This window comes from Aulostomus chinensis, chromosome 8 (genome assembly GCF_037954235.1).
Source record: "Aulostomus chinensis isolate RoL2024-O1b breed Wild chromosome 8, RoL_Achi_v1.0, whole genome shotgun sequence".
NCBI classification, from domain to species: domain Eukaryota; kingdom Metazoa; phylum Chordata; class Actinopteri; order Syngnathiformes; family Aulostomidae; genus Aulostomus; species Aulostomus chinensis.
Window position 1 is genome coordinate 2,602,004 of NC_141327.1, and position 21,660 is coordinate 2,623,663.

General features: G+C 44.6%; 1 protein-coding gene across 3 annotated transcripts in view; it reads left to right on the forward strand.

Moving 5' to 3' along the window:
- Window positions 1–297: 297 nt before the first annotated feature.
- Window positions 298–21,660, forward strand: part of tenm3 (teneurin transmembrane protein 3) — a 469,376-nt gene continuing 448,013 nt past the window's right edge. For 2 of the 3 annotated variants that reach the window (XM_086210454.1, XM_086210455.1), the window contains exon 1: window positions 299–626. The gene's annotated coding sequence lies outside the window, so the exon portion shown is untranslated. Of the gene's footprint in view, window positions 627–21,660 lie in introns of all 3 variants that reach the window. The other variant, XM_086210453.1, reaches the window with a different exon arrangement.

Here is a 21,660-nt window from a genome sequence, read left to right on the forward strand (position 1 = left end):
ACAGAAAAGCCCTATTTCACACACTTGCTAGCTGTTTACTTCATTTTGAAACACATCCAAAGAAAACAAGGCTATACATTTCTATTAGTTTTAGAACCTAATTATTATAACCATCACGCATGTTGTGTTCACTTTGATTTCATTGTCATGATCTTAGTTACCACGGGCAGGGGCAGACCTCTGTGCTCCCGCAGCTCAGACCTGGACCCTTTTAAACAGCAAGGCTCCCTGAGCAGAAGCTCATTGGCTCCACAAAACACCAGTCATCGACACCATTTGGAGCAACTGATTTGAGTTAATGCTGCAACTCTCATTTGAGATTGTAATCCGTGGAACGGAGATGGGGCACTCTGATTGGTCAAAGGAGGTGTCAATCCAATGGTAGGGCGGCGGCTGGGCACGTCCTGACCGGTGTTTCACCTCCATGGAGAGCAAACAGTCAGACGGCTGGGGAGGACGCGGTTGTCTTACTAGCTGTGGCTAAAGCTCATGCTAATTCATCTGTGTGGGGCAGAAATAGACATTTGGCTCGTTTCTGGCTGGAGATGGATTATATGGCTCACCTGGACCTTGGACCATCTCTGTGGAAGTTTGTTGACCACTGGATGAACTCCTCAGCTCGGAAGGTGAGTGGCAGCACGAGCTCAGTTAATTCCTTGACTGCCAGTTATCTGATGAATGTGCTTCTAGTACTCTCTGTTGACATGGCGCACATAGATTCACAAGAAGAAGAGCTTCCAGGTGAGGAATGGCATGAGCACCTCCCTCATGGTGGACTGGTGGTCAGTTTGGGTAGGTGGACCCCTGGGGGCCCCTGCACAGGGAGACTCTGCACCCATGAGACAAACAGTGAGCCTCGGCAGGTCTCAGGAAGTGATGGCAGCAGTGACTTTCTGAGGTGACAAAAGTACAGACACATGCAGGGGACTACATTAGGAAACTTGGTGTTTAACTGTGCTGACGTTGAGTAATTCTGAGGGACATCTGTCAGTCATGGAGGTCTGTGTGGTCAGCAGCAGGTCCTTTTAGCAGCAGGTCCTTTTAGCAGCAGCTTGCATCGTAGCCATGGTAATGTTGTAGGGGGCTGAGTCCATGTTCCACAGAGGGCCAGAAGTCAACTTAGATGATTTCAGCTCAACACCAGAGCAGCGACTTTCAGTGAAGCCCACACTCACCCAGAGAGGAGGAGGAGGAGTCACTCTGGCTGGAGCCGCTGACCTCAGACCAGCTCAGCGGCTCACAGTGGAGGGCTTGTACTCAGATGTCTTACTGTGTGGAATTACCTTTCAAACAAAGAGTAATTCTTAGTTTGACTGAGTTTTTAATTTTTATATACAAGTATACACACACACACACGTATAAATACTCCGAGCGGCAGAGGCGAAACAAGAGAGTAACGTGATTTACTGGATACAGACTTCAGCATGAGGCTGCAAGTTTCTCCCTCATATTTTGTCTGAAAATAAAGAAAACAAAATCAATGCTCAGAGGCAGTTCTGTGGCTGAGAGGAGAATTATGTTATGTAGGAGTATAAAAGCTGGAAGTGCAATGAGGATGCGAGGCAGCAAAACGGCTGCATGACGCTGGAAAAGCTCTGTCTTCTGGTGATTACTGTTGATGTTTGATATTTGAGGGAATTATCATTTTTACATTCTTCTGTTTTTATTGAAAAACCCAGTGAAATGATAATGGTTTGATTTTGTTGGAGTCTGTGTCGAACAAAGAAGATTCCTCACGTCTGTTGCACCACAACAATCAAGTTCGAATGACGTTTTTGACCCACAATTTGCCGTTGAGAAATATTGGACCTTCTTACTTGAATATTGCAGTTCATTCATGTTTTTGGAAGCCAGTTTGACTCTCTCAGGTCCATTTGTTCACATTCAGCTTATACTCATCACATCTACTCCATATTCAGTCATTGAAGTAGATTTCACACATTCAGTTGCATTTACATTTTATTTGAAAACAACGGCCAAATGTTTATGACGTCCAGGAGTTTCTCTCCGCTTTGCTGCCTTCGTCGTCTCAAAGGTATGAAAATGGGTTTTAATTCAAAGACAAGAAGTCCAAAAAAAGGGGTTTCCAAATAATAATACAAAAACAACACAAAATAAATCCTGTGAGGCCTTGACATTATATTGAAATTGCTGTAAGAAAATAAATAAAACCCCTTCCAAGACTCGCTAGATGTTTGGTGCCTCCCGTCTCCGGCTGCCAAATGGAGGTGCGTGGACGTGTGTTTGGTGAGGATCGGTCTCTGCTGCGGCGCCGCGTGCTAGAAGAGGAACAATGTCAAAATTAGAATGTGCAATTCCAAAAGGCAAAATTGGCATCCATGTTTGTGCCAAAGGCTCCTGTCGCAGCGGCCAGTGTGGAGTGTTGGGAGCTGCGAAGAGTCACTCCAGACGCTCGTTACCAGGAGCTTTTTTCTCATTCCGATTCTTGACTGGAATTTGGCAAAAGCAAGGCACGAAAAATGGTGGCAGCGCATGAAATATTGATGATTTATTTTGGTCGTCTTCCTACTGGCAGTGAACAAAGAGGTCAGGACTGTCTTTCTACACATGATGAGCCAACATGTGTTCAGCCCCCCCCCACCCTTGGATTGGGTGTTCAAGTCATGGTTGTTTATTGTGTAACCATCATTCTTTGGTGCTGAATTCAAATATCTGTGTGTGTGTGTGTGTGTGCGTGTGTGTGTGCACAACAACATTTGTTTGAAACTGGCTTAAATATCAAGCTTCCGTTTGTTTGAACGGTGAGGTGTAGAAATCCACTGTGGCAAGAGAGGGAGGGAGGGAGAGGGAGGGAGAGAAGGTTTGTCCAATGAGATGTAGACTCACACTGTGCTGATCTAAGCAAAGGCACCAGGGCGAGACAGACAGACCTAATATTTAGTGGCGAGTGTCACCTCCAGCCGCTGGATTGCTGGACCAGGAAATAGAGGCAGCAGCGATTCTTCGTGGCGGTAGACAGAGTCCAGGATTTCAGTTATACAACGATACAATACAAAACAACTACAATCAGCAAATTAAAAACTTTAAAACACCACTTCATTAAAAATTTTCAGATTTTTAAAATATGAAAATATTTTCCTTTGCACACGTTCAAGTTTTCAATGTCTAAGCTGAATTTCGGATCTGGATCAGCTCCCAAAATATCTGTGGTGTCACAAAGAGAGCCCCTCAAACTAATATGAACCAAGAGAAACTGTTCCCAGCAGGATCGGACACATGACAAGACAAGACACGCCTGAACGTAGGATTCACATCCAGCCCATGGCTCCTGTTCACTGACAGGCAATTTAAAATCCTACAATGGCAAAAACTGCAACACAACAAGAGATGCAAAGTTGTCGAACAAAATGGAGTCAAATTTGCTTCGATCTCCAGCATTAAAGTAACTCCCGAGTTCATGATTGACATGGAAGTGTGTCACTTCATCACTTCTATCAACTGTTGTTCATATTTTTAGATCAGACTCCCTAAAATATTTTGTACAAGTGCTTGTCACACGGGGGGGGTCAAGCACCTCTGGCTTCTTGAAGATCCACATTCTACTTTTGAGGTGGCATTTGCCCCTGAGAGCTCTTCAAAAGAGTTCTGTAAACACATTCTAAATGCAGCTGGATCAAAATACTAAATAGGTTTCATCATGAAGGGACGTTAAGGTGCTGCCCATAATGTTGGTAAAGGAACCACTGATGATGGCGTGAAAGTGGCGACACGTTCCTCCACCAAGGTTCCTGTGTGTCCGGATGAACGTGAACAACCGGCCGTGAATGAGAGCGACAGCAGTGTGCGCACATGGTTTCATCGCCAACGCCAGCTCGTTACTCAAAGAAATACACGAGGAAACAATGAGGTCAAAACCCGCGTGTCAGTCAGGTGATGTCATTCATCGTGAAGTGTGACAAAGCAGTTCAACAAACATTTCCATTTGCTAATAAATATGACAAATATACATTTTGCCAGATGAAGATTGTTGAATATGAATTGATTATGCTGGAAATCCCTACGTTCTAAAGACGCAGCAAAACAAATAGCAGGACGGCGCTGCGGGTCTTTTGCTGACTCAGCGAGTTGCGATCTGGAGGGGGTTTGGGCACAAACACTTCTCCACATTCACAGTAAGGGTTCAAAATATTTCCCCCCAACATCAGGATTAAGATAAAAAAAAAAATGTATACATACTAAATTTATAGAACATGACAAAGTTTACACCAATCCAGAGAGAGATGAGGGAAGGAAAAAGAAGATGCAAGTCAGCATGTTGTGGGATCAACACAGTTAAGCTTTGTCTTCACCCTGCCCCCCCCTCGGAAATCCGCCTGGCTCTCTCTCGCTCTGTGTTTCCTACCCTTCACTCCTAATGTAACAAAGAACCTCCATTTCTGGACAAAATCCGTGAACGTGTCACGGAGCTCAACGATGGACATCCCACCCACTTGGCCTCTCAGTCTGCGCCATGATTCAGTACAATCCAACAGAAACCCAGTGCATCTATTAATGCTATACTTTAGACAAGAATCTGCAAACTGAACACTTTTTGTACCAAGTTTGTTCTTTTGTCTCAGGTGAAGAGTGGGTTTGATGATGCACTCTGCCTGCGCGTAGGACGTCCGTCCTCCTGGAAGTAGGAGACCACAGTATTTAAAGAAAGAAACTAAAAGACACTTTTTCATCAGTTGAACCGTCCTTGAGTGGGAAAGCCTCATCACTTGGATAATGAACATTGACTTTAATGAGTGTGGAGGGATCCTCTAATATAACGACAAGAGAAGCAGGCTTCCAGAGCCAGCCCCCGGCCTGCGCTCCGTCTATAGTCTGACAAATGACATTTGCTCATAGATGTGGGACACAGTCAGTGGGCGTAGACAAAAATGACATAACCGCTGATTGGATCAGCCTTCAACTGCCAGCAGATGATTGGCAATTTAAAATGTCAACATGGACTCCCCCCACACCTAAATGAGTTATCGCGCTCTGCGCTGTGCATTGGACTGAAAACAATGGAGACTGTCTCCTCGAGCCATTTACTTAGATATGTAATCGGTTTCTCTGTGGTGACAAACAAAAAATCAAATCATGGGCTGTGTCTTTGCCAACTCCAATTTGTAAAGTATTTATGTCAAATAAATGATGCAAATCAAAAGAGAAATATGAGTTTTGAGAGATCAGTATGGGTTTAGGAGGAGTCAGGAGAGCTGATGGATGCTCCTGGGGCAGCACAAAACAAAGAAGGGTTAAAGGGAGAAAATGGATGGACGGATTTGACTAAAATCAAGTATTTAGTCATTGGGCGTAGATTTGAATTTGGAAGGCGAGGACGCACCAGTTTTCTCGCACGTTGAGTTCCTTTTATTATCTTTGATAAGCCCCGCCCTAACAGACGCTGTCTTCTTTGAATGAGTCATTTGGTGGATCTAGAATTTCCCTTTTTTTTTTTCATGCAGGATGTGTCACTCATCCTCTTCCGCTCACCTTGCTCCATACCACCAGGCAGACACCAGACAATGATGATGATAACAGGAATCATCCTGCAGACTTAATTAATGGACTTCTGCTGCGTAATCGCTCGTTAGGCTGAGATGGAGTCCACTGGTGCAGTATGCCAGTGTAGCTATCATCCAGATCTTTCTCTAATTGGTCTATCCTCCAGCTGCTGGGCTTGATACATCTCAGCTTTACAGATGCAAAAAACCGACCTTGTGAGATGTAAACTGCCTGTGTGAGGCCGCAGTAGGAATACTGCCTCATCCATTCCTGCCTTGTGAAATATTTGAGGACTAATGAGGAATGTCCATGTTCCAAGAAGGACAGAAAAAGGGCAGCACTGGCGATGATGATTTTGGGTTTGCTGAGCCGAAGTGTGCCAGCCAGGCTCACCTACCGAGGAAAACCACAGGTCACGGGGATTCGGTGACAGACGCCAGGTAGTGATTACAGGAAGTATGGCAGAGTAGGAAGTCAGATGACATCAATACGTAACAAGGAGACAGGGTGGGATGGTGTGGCTCGCCAGACGAGGCGGTGTTGGACAGCAGGGCTTTGTGTCCCGTCGCAGGCCTGAGAGGAGATGCTGCTTTTGGTGTACAGTGAAGCAGGAGCTCCTAAATCATGTTATTTATCTTCCTTGACGTCCAGATGAGCTCCCAAACACATTGACTGAGCAACTGTTGAGACTTGAAATCAGCCTCGCATGAGTGGACTGAGGCAGAAACTGGGCTCATGCAGAGAACATGGGATGACCAATACAGAGAATATCTGCTCTCAGCTGAGGATAGTTACTGTGATTATGAAGGAAAACCAGGGTAAATGTACAGTATATGCCCCTTATACACGTCCCCGATTATACACAGTCTAGGTTTGAGGATTCATGCTAAAATCCCATAAACTGTCTTAGAAAATCGTTCCCCACTGAGCCACACTGACTAAACCTTACAAACAAGTAATGTTGAAAGATCTGGTACTGTAGATACTGGTAGATACTGGCAGATACTAGAAGGTACTGGCGGATACTAGAAGGTACTGGCAGATACTAGAAGGTACTGGCGGATACTGGCATATATTGGTAGATACTGGCAGATACTAGAAGGTACTGGCAGATACTAGAAGGTACTGGCGGATACTGGCAGATGCTGGCATATACTGGTAGATACTGGCAGATACTAGAAGGTACTGGCGGATACTGGCAGATGCTGGCATATAGTGGTAGATACTGGCAGATACTAGAAGGTACTGGCGGATACTGGCAGATACTGGCAGACACTAGAAGGTACTGGCAGACACTAGAAGATACTGGCAGATACTAGAAGGTACTGGCAGATACTGGCAGATGCTGGCATATAGTGGTAGATACTGGCAGATACTAGAAGGTACTGGCGGATACTGGCAGATACTGGCAGACACTAGAAGGTACTGGCGGATACTGGCATATATTGGTAGATACTGGCAGACACTAGAAGGTACTGGCAGACACTAGAAGATACTGGCAGATACTAGAAGGTACTGGTGGATACTGGCATATACTGGTAGATACTGGCAGATACTAGAAGGTACTGGCGGATACTGGCAGATGCTGGCATATAGTGGTAGATACTGGCAGATACTAGAAGGTACTGGCGGATACTGGCAGACACTAGAAGGTACTGGCAGACACTAGAAGATACTGGCAGATACTAGAAGGTACTGGTGGATACTGGCAGATACTGGCATATACTGGTAGATACTGGCAGATACTAGGAGGTACTGGCGGATACTGGCAGATACTGACAGATACCGGTAGATACTGGCAGATACTAGAAGGTACTGGCGGATACTGGCAGATACTGACAGATACCGGTAGATACTGACAGATACTAGAAGGTACTGGCAGATACTGGCAGGTACTGGCAGATACTGGTAGAAACTGGCAGATACTAGAAGGTACTGGCGGATACTGGCAGATACTAGCAGATACTGGCAGGTACTGGCAGATACTGGCAGATACTGGTTGATCTGGCATGCCTGGTAACAAGTTTGCATTCACTAAAAGTCGCGTTATAAAAGAGGACATGTTTTGTCCTTTAATATTCAGTTCAATGCAAGGATCTTGAATTTTCTTCCCATTATTTTACCGTATTTCTGAGTATTTTTGTTATACTTCAATGTTGCATTCATATTATTTGGCCAGAATGTTGCAGGTTTTTCCCACAGAGAGGTGTGTTTGAGGCTCCAGCTGATGGGGCAGGCCTGAGCTCAAGGTTGTCACAGTGTCATGCTGTTGGAATTGCATTTGCCACAAAACGGGATAATGTTGAGTTTTGCCAGGGATGCTGGAACCAAGAGTGACTTTTTCAAGCAATTTGAGGTGCAAAAAGCTGCGGCACAACTTTGAAACGTCCTGACTGTAAAAAGTTGATATAGCTGACAGAATAATGATGCCAATGCAGATGTCAAGCAGACACATAACATCTGTCCAACAAATGAAAGTTCTTATATTTCCTGTTTTAGTTTATTTTTCCGTCAACTCTGGAGGAAAATATCTGTCACTTATTAGCGTTGTGTCTTTCGTCTTTTGGTTCTGTGCAGAAATGAACAATAATCAGAACATATCACATGACTCATCAAAGCAGCTGTATTAACTCGCTGCAACATATTTTAATGTGTCGCTGAAGATGACACCAAATGACTGTAACAGATTTTTTCCTATTTAATGACACTAACTTTAGTGAGAATATTCATCCCCCCAAGTTGAATTGCTTTTGATTCTTGCGACCCTGCGGCATTGACATCCTGTCTTCACTGCCGCTGATGCATAAAGACTCGTATTGTGACATTAACATAAAAGCTTCTAGGATTAACTGCTAAGATGTTTTGTCTCTTTTTGATACTGTCTGGGAGATAAAATGACATAGATATTTTGAATAAATTCAGCATGCGTGCTCACCAATAAGCACAAGCGGCATTTGAGATTGTTACAACCCAACCAAACAAAATCAGGATCTGCTGGCAAACCTGCCTTATTTACAGTTTTCATGGCGCCGCCGTGGTGTCCAGGAGTCCTGCACGTATGTTGGTGTCAGGTCCCGAGAAGCTGTACCAGACCCTGGTCCTTGACGCCGTGTCCTTAAATGTCCTTTACTCATATTTTGTTTTGCATGACACAAGCAGCGGATAGTAAGATGGTGTGTTTGTTGATGTGTGTGTTGGAGGTAAGGGAGAGAATGTAAAAGCAGTCATCTGTGTGTGTGTGTGTGTGTGTGTGTGTGTGTGTGGTTATCCTCCATTAGTGAGCTCCACTGTCAGGTCACCAAACATGTCCTCACCTGTCAGCACAACAGAGTAGAATAGAATACCTTCATTGCCACTGCACAGTGTTGTACGATGAAGTGACGCAGGTTTGGAAAGTGGTGGGTACATAAATTCGGAAGTCTGCAGGAATCTGAAGGCCACAGCTAAGAAAATTTATCATTTTTTTTCTGCGTTTCTACAAATAAAAACTTCACTATGGATTCAGCGGCACTTGAAATGTCGGGCAACTGCTGTGTGATACGGTGTAGTACAGTCAGCAGCAGCAGACACGGTTCCTTGAGGCAGGGGTAAATTTTGAAACAACTGCATGTGAATGATGTAGTCAGTGAGAAGCTCCGGTACCTGCGCCGACACCCACTACCTAATCCACTTGAACTCAACTAAGCCACTTCAGCTCAAGCACTTAGAATGAGTGACGGGAAACAAGGGTTTACGAGGATGTGTTCTTTGAGGGAACGTTATAGTTGATCCGGCGTCTGTTGTCTCCCGACCGGCGTGAAGTCCCCATTGAGCAGGGGAGAACAAAACGTTAAGTTTTACTCACCACTGCCAAGATTTTCTTGCATCCATGTTTTCACTGTCAGGCAGGACACGAATGCTCATCGTGAAACAGTGCTGCACTCGAAGTCCAAAAACAAGCGAAGAAGAGGAAGCTCAGGAGGACGCAGCAGACACATCAGTGTTGTCGCTCTGATTACTATTGTTTATTTCCTGGTTGTACACAACTGAAGTAACAGTATGAGTGTGAGAAAACAAACCCAAAAGAATGAATAGAAATACTCTTACGAACATTTGTTTTTCTCAGTTTTTTGTCAGAAAAGGTTTTTGATGGAACCAAGCGCCCAGATGTTTCTCCAAAAGAGAAGCAATCGATGAACTTTTTATATGTATTAGTTATGTCAGCTTTCAATCATGATAGCCCCACATAGTCTGGGTCTTGAAAGATGAGTGAAAATATGCAATATCACTGGCAAGGAAAGAGTTAATGTAGGAATAAGAATGTAGGATGTTGGGATAGGAATGGTCGGGGGACTTGCTAGCTTGATGGCTCTAACCACAGCTTCTCCATTTCGCCAAATCATCAGATGCTGGTATAATAAGACAACCCAGTTGGCTGTCTGGAGAGGTGCGCTCGGCTGATCCATTGTGTAGGAACGTGACCTGGTCTGGTGGTCTGTTCTAGGACTGTTTGAGGACTGAAGGACAAACATGGTGAACAGAATCTGTGTTTATCCAATGTGTCAAAGTCCTGCTGGGCCGTGTAGTGAGAAGCTTGTCTGTGTGCACCGGTAAATCACAGCTTGTGTTTGTGACTACATCTGAGCGCCGCTTGCTTGACAGGATTCATCTGTCAAAATGCAAAAAAAAGAAAGAAAGAAAAGAACAATGTTGTTGTAGAAATACAATTATTATTGTTTCCAGAATCAGAATACTGTATCCAACACTCAAAAAAGTCAGAAGTGATGTCAGCCCCATTTCTTCTTCTGTGCCACTCATCCTGCAGCTGAATTCCGTTCATGTCTCTCCTGCTGATATTCCACCTGAGGCACAAAGGCCACAGCTTTGGAGAATCAAGAGTTGAGGACAACTTTCTTCAAGATCCAAGATGAATCATTTGTCCCTAATGGACATCAAGTGCATTCAAGTACACTTGACGCAGCGCCGTCCTCATGTCCTGACAGCTCTTATACATATGCAGGCATCTGTTCTGTCTTGGATTGGAACCCCGTAACGTCCTGATGGCAGCAGTCTGGGTTCCCACTGTCGGGGTCAGTGAGGATTCTTTAACAAGCCATCTGCAAAAACAGTCGTGGGGAGGGACGTTTCCTCACCCCCATCCTTTCATCTCTGCGTGCACCAGTCAACTTATTTGGGGATTTACTTGAACTTCAACGTTATCAAATCTCAGTGTGACTCAATGACATCACATTCCACTGACCAACCCCGTACAGCCTGGAGGACAAGAAGGGGTGACGTGGTTTATGAGGTAGATTTAAGTCATCGGAGGTTCGTGGTTCCTCGAGGTACTGAACCTGGACCCTGCTCAGAAGTCTGGGCCGTGTGTGTGTGTGTGTGTGTGTGTGTGTGTGTGAGTGTGTTTGTGTGTATGAGTGTGAGTGAATGAGGCAACACAACACTGAAGGACACGTACTGTTAAGGTAATAAGGCACTATCTAAATACACCCCACCCCTGTGTACATGAGCACATGCTAAGGAACACGCACTCACATGAACAACACGTGTCAGAGAACAGCTGTACATTGAGCCACCAGATGCTTGAAGCTACATGGGGCAACTGGTGGTCTTCCCTCTGTGGTGCGGTTGGCAGAGCTCAACTGTGGATGTGGAGCATGTCTGTTCTCTTCCTGTTTCTTGCTGGTACAAGGTGCTGGTTCTGTGGACTGGTGCTGGATTGCAGTTTCTCTAGTGTGTGTGATGCTCCACAGTATTTGACATCACACCCTGTCATTCTGAACAGCAATACCCTCATAGCCACAGCGGTTCCTGAGTGGAGTCACCTTCGAGAGAGCTGACACTTTTAAAATGACATAATGATGGTTGGGGTTTTTGTCAGCTTTTCACTCAAGGCTGTCCTTCATCAGCGCACCTTTAGCTTCTCCTCCAAAGACGTGATGCTCGCGTTTGTTTGGAGCCTCTCTAGTCATCTGACTGCAACTGTTTCTTCCCCAGTGAGCAGCGTCTTTGCTATCTTATTAGTCTGGCTTCCATCTGCCTGCTTTTATGCACATTTTTGATTTGTGCATAAAAATACCTGAATGGAAAAATCCTGAACGACTGCAAAAATACGCCTCAGGAAGGTGGAGTAGTTGGTGTATCGACATGAAGAAGTGCAATGGAAACAGATTTGACATTAAAGGATGGAGTCCTCTGCATCAGAGAAGCAATGGTGGCGGCCCACACAAACATTTGTGCGAGCTAGCAGGACCCGACCGAGCAGGTGGAGCTGTGGTTGGTTTTGGTGGTATTTTCCATGTCCACTGTGTCTTCTCTCCTCCCCATTTGTGTTGATCTACCTTTTAATGACATCATGGCGTTGCTCACGTCTCCTTCTGCTGTGGTAAATGATACCTGACTGGAAATTTTGTACCAGCTACAGCTAATCTCTGACCCCAGTATTCACAAAAGAGTAACAGTACTAGCAGTTGTAGTAGTGGATGGGAACGCACGCATTTTCTTAAACTGACTTTCTTAAGATAAAGAAGTTCCATTGCCTATTATAGATGTGAATGTGTCCTTGCAGAAAGTGACCTCACAACTATAAGAGCCAATGACTGTCCGTACACAACCTTTGTGTGTGTGTGTGTGTGTGTGTCCCGACATTCTCCTCATGTGCTTGTCATGAATAAACATCTGCTCTGACTGCAGACTTAACAGCTTGTAATATGTAATACACTCTTTCACAAGTTGGCTGTGTAGAGACATATAGTGTGTGTGTGTGTGTGTGTGTGTGTGTGTGTGTGTGTGTGTGTGTGTGTGTGTTAATGCTCTGTCTGTCAGGCAGGCAGCCGTGCCTCTGCATAAAAGGAGCCTGTTCAGCAAGCCCTTGGCACTGTCACTCCCTGTCCCCTCACACACTGATTTCTCATTCTTTCTTCAAATGTCTCACTCTTCCTTTTCACTTGAGCGTTATTGGTTTTTTTTTCTCTCTCTCTCTCTCTCTATCCCTCCCTCCTGAAACTCCTGAGGAATTGCTCCGTTCACTGAACAAAGGACGGCATCACCCCTCTTTTTATTGTTATTTTGTAATCTCTCACTCTCTCACCTGTCTAAGATCCACTTGCTGCCTCCTTTTGTCGTAGTCTCACACTTGTCCCTCTTATGCACAGTACATGTGTGTATGCATCACCTGGAGAGCTGTGCGTGCGTGTGTGTGTGTGTGCGTGTGTGAGAGAGAGAGAGAGATGGTTTAATGGCAAATGTAGTTGAGGTCATTAAAGTGTGCGTGTGTGTGTGAGAGAGATGCTGGTCTAATGGCAGATGTAGTTGAGGTCATGAAAATGTGTGTGTGTGTGTGTGTGTGGGGGGGGGGGGGGGGTCACTGACAGAGTGAGCGAGGTGAATGGCCACCCTGCAGGGCACTGTGATGCTTCACTGCGTGCATGTGAGGAGAGTCACTAACCTCTCCATGGGGTTGCTACATGGGGCTTTTACGGTGTGTGTGTGCTCGTGTGTGTGTGTGTGTGTATGTATCCATGCTGATTGTAATATCACCTAAAAAATGCAAATAGTTTCAAGTCTGAAGTCATGTGACTTGCAGCACAGTTCTGGCTGCTCTCAGGGAACTTGAATCAAGTCAGAGCTTCTTCACCAGTCAAGGCTTCCACGCAAAACTGCTGTTTACAACACAGCATCTGGAGTGGATGCTGATTCAACCCTTTCCTGCAAAAGCCAGATGTTAACTGGTGTTAGCAGGCTTTTAGCACAGTGGAAGAGTCTTTTCAAGGAGGACGGTGATTATTCTCACCACGCCACAGGTCACTTCAAGTTAATTGTTTTTTTTTTCTTCTTGAGGACAGAAAATTGTCTTAAATTTTCTGAAGATTACTGGTTCCTCCACCAAGCTCAGCCTGCCTCACTTAAGCATCATATTAGGACTAACATTTAGTTTCCTATGCAGCTGAAAACAATTTCTTAACAAATCTTGAGCCAAAATACATTTGGTAACAAAATAATACTCTCAATGAATCATTTCTCTGTATAATGAAATGGGTGCTGCCAGGTTAAAGATCAGTCTCTCGTTGTCAATCACAGAAGTTGTTGTACGCTGGTCGGGGTTGTGAGGGAAATCAAGAGCAGCAGACAGCCTGTGGAGACAGGAAATTAGTTTCCATTGTGTTAGGCTTGAATTCATGATCTGTGAATGAACAAAAACTGAGGAGGCTTGAGCTGCAGAGGAGAAGCGCAGTCCGAAAATCACCCCGATTGATTGATTTAGGGCCCTCTCTTGTTTGTTTTCTATTAGCAAAGCTGGAGCAGGGCGCTGCAGCCTAGTGGGAGGAAACACACAGCTGGAGCTGATAGTTGCTCCTGGCCTTTTATTGTCTACTTGTTAGTCTTCCTATCTTTTTGTTTGTTTGGTCAGTTTTGTCACCATGACAACCAACCGGAGGATGCTGGTGTTCATACTGTCTATGGATGGGCTAAATTATGATAATGTCCCTGCTGTTGCTGCTTGAGCTGGAGCGCAGGGAGGATGTGGGCCCATGATGCAGTTCATCTGAGACACCAACGAGGAGAGGAACATCGTTTAAAGCGCTAGACCGAGCCCTGAGTGTCCCCGCTCTTTTTTGTTTGCTTTTTGTTTTTTTCATGGACAAAAATTTGGCTATTTGGCAATTCTTTTAGTAGTAAGCTGAAAATCTACCAGTTCTTAAATTGAGGATGTATTGGCTGTCTGAGGCGCTGGTCTGACCTGGCATTACCAGGCGCCTTTCCGTGTACCTGATGTGGTATGCCGGCGGCGGGGATGCGTGTGTGAGGGGGGCATGCTGCAACTTGGGCAGCTGGTCATTTCTTGCTGTGTTGTTCAACCGATGTGGGCACTGGCTCGCGTTCTTACACTGTCTGTCAGTCCATTTTTATGCCTCTGCGCTGGTGAAAGCTGGATGCCGAAAGTGTTGTGTTTTCAGGTTTTTCATCCTCTCTCATTAACTCGGAGTCTCTAGAGGGAGCTTGCTCGGATCTGGCTCTGACATCAGGGTGTCAGGGACCACCTGGAAGGATTTTGGTGGTCAAAGGTCACAGTCACAGTGACAGGCTCATATTGTGGAGACACACATCCGCGATTTATGGCTGGCTGGATAATGATCGGTGGATTGTGGCTCCCTTTACATGTGTATACTGTGTGTGTGGGTGAATATTCTACAAGTCTATGCGTTTGCACACACAAAGACAAGAAGAACCAGAACATCATCCTGGAATTAGGTGCCACTGGTTGTGCTGGCAGACTGCATGGCCAGCATGGTTTCCCAGAGTATAGCTGGCACAGGAGGTGACTGTTGTCTTCATATGTGAGTTTAGACCTGGGAGTTCTAGTAACTGATAGGGGTGTCACGAAATGTGGTGTCACAAAATTTTGCGAAATAAAAAAGGATGAAATAAAATTCAAAGACACACAAAATGAAAATATCAATGTAAAAAAACCCAACAACAATGTGAAGCGGCGTCGCGGACCACTAACACTGATGATCTTTGATCCTCTCAGGCAGCGAGAGCACGGTTCCTTGAGGCTGATAATTACTTTAACAAGGATATTCTGTTTCTGTTTCTATTTCAGGGACCGTGATAGGTTTGGTTTGAAAAAAGACATGTTAAAATGTCTGAAGATTCGGAAATGAATACTTTTCATGATAATAGAAATGCAATGATTGCGTTTTTCTGGGCCGATTCCGATTTCAATTTTTTTTTTTGTTATTGTTATCTGCCAATACTGATTTTTTGATTGTTCTGATTTTCTAGAATGTAAAAACATAAAAATCAACATTTCTTCAATGACAGAAACTATTACTGTTACAGTTTTCCCCCAGATTACACCAGTAACTGGACCTTTTCCTACTTTAACACCTTAGAAATGAATCAGTACCTTTATCCAGACGTATCTTTTACTTATCGAACAGAGGCAGTTGAACTCAGCATCCAGTGAAGGACAGGAGGAGGCTGCTGGCTGGTTCTTGGCTCCAGGCGCTGCCTGCTGGCCTTAGCTGCTTCCCTTTCTTAGCTTCCTCAAGCTGGGCAGGCTCACCGGCTGATGGAGTTTGAAGTGTCTGATTAGGTTTGTTGTTGGGGATGTTTTCATTGTGCTTCCCCCATGTAAAATTTGGCCTTACATGTTTTACAAAGGGCGGCCCGGTGGAGCAGTGGTCCTCACTGTGGCCCCCCAGCAAGAAGGTTGTGGGTGGAGCCCCGGCTGGAGCACGGGGTCTTTCTGGGTGAGTCTCCATGTTCTCCCCGTTCCTGCTGGGTTCTCTCTGGTACTCCAGCTTCCTCCACAGTCCAAAGACATCAAGAGGGGACCAGGTTAATCCAGACACTAAATTGACCGTAGGCGTGGCTGGGAGAGCCAATGGTTGTCTGTCTCTATGTGTTGGCCCTGCCATGGACTGGTGACCTGTCCAGGGGGAAGGCTGCTGGGATAGGCTCCACCCCCCCAGCCCCCACGACGCTAAACAGGAAAAGCGGTAGAAAATGGATGGATGTTTTACAAATTGCGAGCTTGACCCTGAGTTTCTAGTAGGCTGAGACGCCGATCACATCGGTTCTCCCCACAGCTGCGATCTTCAGCTGCCCACCAACTTTGCTAACTTGCTCAGATTCTGCTGATTTGGTCGTTGTCTCTTGATCGATGTGTTTCTATCTTGTGCATGTAGAGTCTGTGTTTATATTGAGTCCTTTAGGTCTATTTTTGAGATTGGGAGTCTGCACTTGGTGTTGTAAATTGAAAATTGCCCCGGTATGGTATGCCATTCGTGTGAAGATTTCCTGTCTGGCGCTTTGCAGATTGATGCAACATCCATCAGCAATTGACTTGCCACCATTTCCACCAAAGTGGCACAATATGGCAAGTGACCAGTTAGGAATCGGGACAATGTGACGAGGTTCCAGTCCCTGGCCAGGCAATCGGTGCATCCCTAAATGGAACCTCTCATCACTCCATGATTAGTTCTTTAGCTGCAACATAATGTGTGAGAAAATGAGAGTTTCGTAGCAGTGCAGGATTATACACTCTGGTTAAATTTAAATATTGTGATCACAATGCGATAGGCGTTGGCATTAGATTAGGAAATCTAACCTGTGCCTGCAAACAACACAATAGTGTTGGAGTTTGGGACACCCACCCTCCCTCAGCACTCCCGGTCTAAACAGAGTGTTTAAAGAGTGAATAATGGCACCATCGGGGATAATAATAAACTACATTGTAGAATCAGATTAAATTGAAGATGTGACAGATGTAGACTGTTTAATCTTTGTGTGGAGGGACACCAATGTTTTGATGGCAAGAAACGTTGCCTCGAGTACAAAATAGTGTTTCATAATCAGAAAGCAGACTGCATACAATTAGCCAAGCACATAGCCTTGAAATTAGGCATTTTGGCGGTGTGTGTGTCTCCAGAGAAAGTGGGAGAGTGTGTGTCTGTCAGCATAAGACTCTGGCAAGGGTATGAGTATGTCTATTAGCATGCGTTGAGTTAATCCAATAGCCGACACAATGGAGTTGCTTCAGGCTTTGGACTGCTCCAGTGATATGGCTGTTTACTGAACACACACACACACACACACACACACACACACACACACACACACACACACACACACACACACACACACACACACACACTCTCTTTCTAGCAAAGTTTAAAGAAACATAGTGTCTGTCATGCTGGTGAAATGGTTCAAACATTTTTAGAGCTAAGCATGTTTTGTGTGTGTGTGTGTATGTATGCGCGTGTGCTGGAGTCATGGATTTTCAGTGGATCTGATTGGTTTTCATGGTAGCAGCCACCATAGTAACAGTGTGATGGACACATAGTTGAATGGAGCTTAATAAAGCTGTTTGGTGCTGCCGTACGACCCAGAGTACTGAAGCAGCAAACCACCGTCGCTCCCGGTGTGAAGATTGGGAAATTGATTTTTCATCATGCGTTGGCAGCAGATGGAAACACCAGCTCTGCGGTGCGCAAGATAAATGATGTCACTTCATTGTCAGCCAACTTGGGTCACGCCCAGCAGACACTATACGGCATTACCTCGTCCTCTTCATACACCGGGTAGATTGGTCCCTGCAGCTAATGAGAGGTTCATTCCACTTCCTGGAACTTCTGTTGCACTTGGCTGGTCTACGGAGCCTCTCAGATCAAATGTTTGAGTGGTTAGCAGTTCCTACTCCATTGAATGAGTGGATCAACTCCTGATCAAGTCAAGTACAGCATTCTGAGTCAGACGTATTTTGTGGGACATTAAATGCATTATATTCAAATCAATTTTCTGACTACAACATTGATTTAAAGCTGTAGTCATAGACTCCCTGTAGGCCACTGGGTCCAGAACAGTAACGATTGGTGTTATTGTCACAGTGTGGTCTTATAACATTTGGGAAGTCATTACAAGCTGCCAGCTATGATAATTTATCCACATTCAAGCCAGCAGAGTTTGAATGGATGTAGTTCTCCAGGCTGTGGTCCTCCGTTGCTTTTCTGGCTGTTGAATGTGTAGTGAAGACATGACTTGCGCGTGATGAGAAAACACTTTTGCATGCATCAAACTTTTAACTTGTATCGTGCGACAATGACATCTCTCTCCTCAAAATCCACTGGTCCCAGACAAGTGCAGCACCTGTAATCTGGCCTCGGTGAGCGTGTTCTGGCCGTTGATCCAGTTATCACCACACAGAACCTGGAGACTTAAAGCAACTCCTGCCTTGTCATCAGGCCTGAGCATCTCAGGGTGAAGGGTGAAGACATTTTGATCATTCTTTCGAAGCCCTCAACATACATGAGGTACATTTTGGTTCATCTGTGTGTCACTCAAGCAGCTGATGCACAACGAGGCACTTGTGCACTTCTAACCCTCGGACACTGACGCCGGGTGACACACAGTTCTTGTCATGTCTTTTTCTAGGCTCCCCCATGGTACCTTTTGTTTCATTTGATGTGGCATTGCATATTTGGGAAATTAAAGAAGAGTACTTCAATTTGGCATTCAGCGTTGTACTTTAATATATTGTCATGAAAACTATATTTTATCAGGAATATTGTATTGGTTAAAATTAGACCTGTCAGTCGATTAAAAAAATTAATCTGATTAATCGCATGGTTGTCCATAGTTAACTCAAGATTAATCACATATTTTTTATCTGCTCTAAATCTACCTGAAACTAATATTTTTCATTTTTTTAATTAATCATATCAACATGGGAGGAGGCAAATAGTTGCTTTCTGCAAATGCAGCATGTTTATTTGTGTTGGAGCAATGTGCTGTCCAGAAGTACAAACAAAACAAAAGATCCATCCATCCATTTTCTTCTGCTTGTTCCTATTAAGGTTCATGGGGGGGGGGGGGGGGGCTGGAGCCTATCCCAGCAGCCTTCAGGTGAGAGGCGGGGTTCACCCTGGACAGGTCGCCAGTCCATGGCAGGGCCAACACATAGAGACAGACAACCATTGGCTCTCCCAGCCACGCCTACGGTCAATTTAGAGTATCCAGTCAGCCTCGTCTTCAATTGCATGTCTTTGGACTGTGGGGAGAAGCTGAAGTACCGGAGAGAACACACGCAGGCACGGGAAGAACATGCAATAAGAACAATGAATAAAGTGAGCATCAAACAGGGGGTAGTGCAATACAGAACAGGACTCAAATGATGTGGTGGGGGTATCGCGGGTGGTGGACGCCTCCAATGGTCTCCGTCATGCCAAACAATCCAGCGTGGTTTGTTTTACGCCAGAAGGGAGCGGAGCTCTCTCTGCATCAGCTGTGTGCTTCGAGGACAAGCGATACTTAAGACTGCTGTACTGCGGTGGAAACTAAATTCAGCTTTTCAGTGAATGCATGTCACTTTTTTCCTGTCGAGATGGCCATCTGGAAGGACTCTGAAGTTGAACTGTCCATTGAAAACTGACGTATTCTTTTCCATGTTAGTCCTACCTTAACGCTCATCTGCTCTCAGTTGTTTTTTTTTGTTTACAAGCTGAAACCACTGCATCTCGTGTGTGTGACGAGTGGTGCGTTCACTTCTGGTTTTCCGCGAACTACGGCATGGCCAAAGTGTCAAAAAGCACCGTGCGTGTTGATCACGATAAATGACCAAATAATTGACCAATGACACTTAATATTTCAGATGTGAAAAAGTAAATAGCGCAAGATGGGTCAATATTAATTTTTAATTTTTTTTTTAAACGATAATGCCTAGGAGCACCTGGTAAATGATGCCGGCCAGAATCGTGTTTCCAGGTTTCTTTTGGTTAATTTGTTGTTATGATATATTTTTGTAAAAAGATGAGTGACGTATTTGCACATAAAAATTGTCCCACAGTAAACTGGCCCAGTGCATGGAGGTTACGTGGAGAAGAATTCAATTATTTTGTGAACAAAAATTGTTTCTGGTCAAAGTTTAAAGAAAATATTTCCATTTTCCTTAGCTAAGCATGTTCACTGAAATATCCCAGTTCCGCGAAAACTTGTATGTTCCGGCCACACGACAAGAACGCCCTGATCTCTGACTTCTAGGAGTTGGTGTCAGGCAGCTGAATAGGTCGGCACCACATTGACATCTGTTTCCTCACATTCACTAACAAACGTTCTGTTTCATCCAACCTCATCCAATTGTCCGTGATCTTAGAATAGAACTAATTCTGATCTAAAACTAACTTTTACCTTCTGTTTCAGCACGATTTAATGGAGCGTTTTAGCCTAAAAATACTGGACTGTAACCAGTTCGGCATGTGTTGGCATCGCAGGGAAGATGGACTCCAGTCGTGAGAAGGAAATGGAGGAGCTGTCTTTGTAATGCTTGCTATCCTGAGCCAAGCCATTTGACAGCCGCAGTGTTTAAAAAATGGCACGGGGGTGGGCGTCTAAAATGCCCCCCACAGCAGGGTTCTGTTGAAACAATTACTATAAATGTACGGCAGGAGCACTTTCCTCTCCATACGAGATTTTATAACTTCGCCAATGAAGTTCGAAGTGAGCCAACTAATTTGTCTGGCAAATTAGCTTTAGCATGTCTCGCAGCGTGATTCAACGCTTACAACAATTGGAGTCAAATTGATTTTTTGCATTTGTGTGTCTGGCATCATGATGAATGGCTCGTCTCAAAATGGGGAAGCGCCGTTTAGCTATCAAATTAAATGGTTTTTAATCAGTTTGGGTTTTTAATGGCGGCGCTATGCGGGTTCACTTGTGCTCAACATTGACAATAGAGGGAAACAAATGCAGCAGCTTTGTAATTGAAATTGTCGTGATACCTCAGTTAAATCGTGGCGTTATGACGGCGTTATGTTGTTTGTTCACTCGCTCAGTTTAATAATGTTTTTTTTTTGTATTTCTAGAGGGACTTTGGAATGGTTTGTCATTATCCCAATGAACATAAATTTGTGAAAGAAAGTCTGTCTGTCTTTGTGTGTGTGTTTGTGTTGGTCTGTGTGTGTTTGGTGTGTGTGCGTGCACACACACGTGTGGGTCTGAGTGACGTGCGGGTACATGATCGCGGCGATCTGTTTTTTGTTTTTTTGGGGGGCTGAAATTAATAGCAAATCATCCAAAATTATTGCAAAATGAATACACAATACATTTATACGCACAATTTTCACAGGTATACTGTGTAAACACACACACACACGAACACACACCAATGCTTAGCATTAAAAACCCAAGAAACCTCGAGTTATGAGCGTCATGAGGGATGTTGCCCTGTACCGATTTGACAGTTTAGAAAAATCTATTGATATCGATGTTGCGGTACTTATTTTTTGGCGTGAAGTGAAAATTAACCTTGAGACACACAAGCATACGCAAGTAAATGTACAGTACAACAAAATAATACACACTTCAGTCTTCCTTGAAACACTCTGAGCCTCACCATGTCACACACTCCTCCATCACCAAGTCAACACCGTTTTTTTTTTTGGCACAAAAAAATGCACCAGAGCATTATGCAACACAGTGAAATATGCTTTATTATAGGTGCTCCGTCTCTCTCTTCCTCTCCTCACAGTAACTGCAGCCTGAGTACCGAGCAGAAGTGACAAATTTATTCTTTCTGGGTCAGAGACAAAAGAAATGGTTGGTTGTGTAAATAATGGATCATGTCCTTGTCTCCTGGCTGTCTAAATGGATTTGAATTAACTC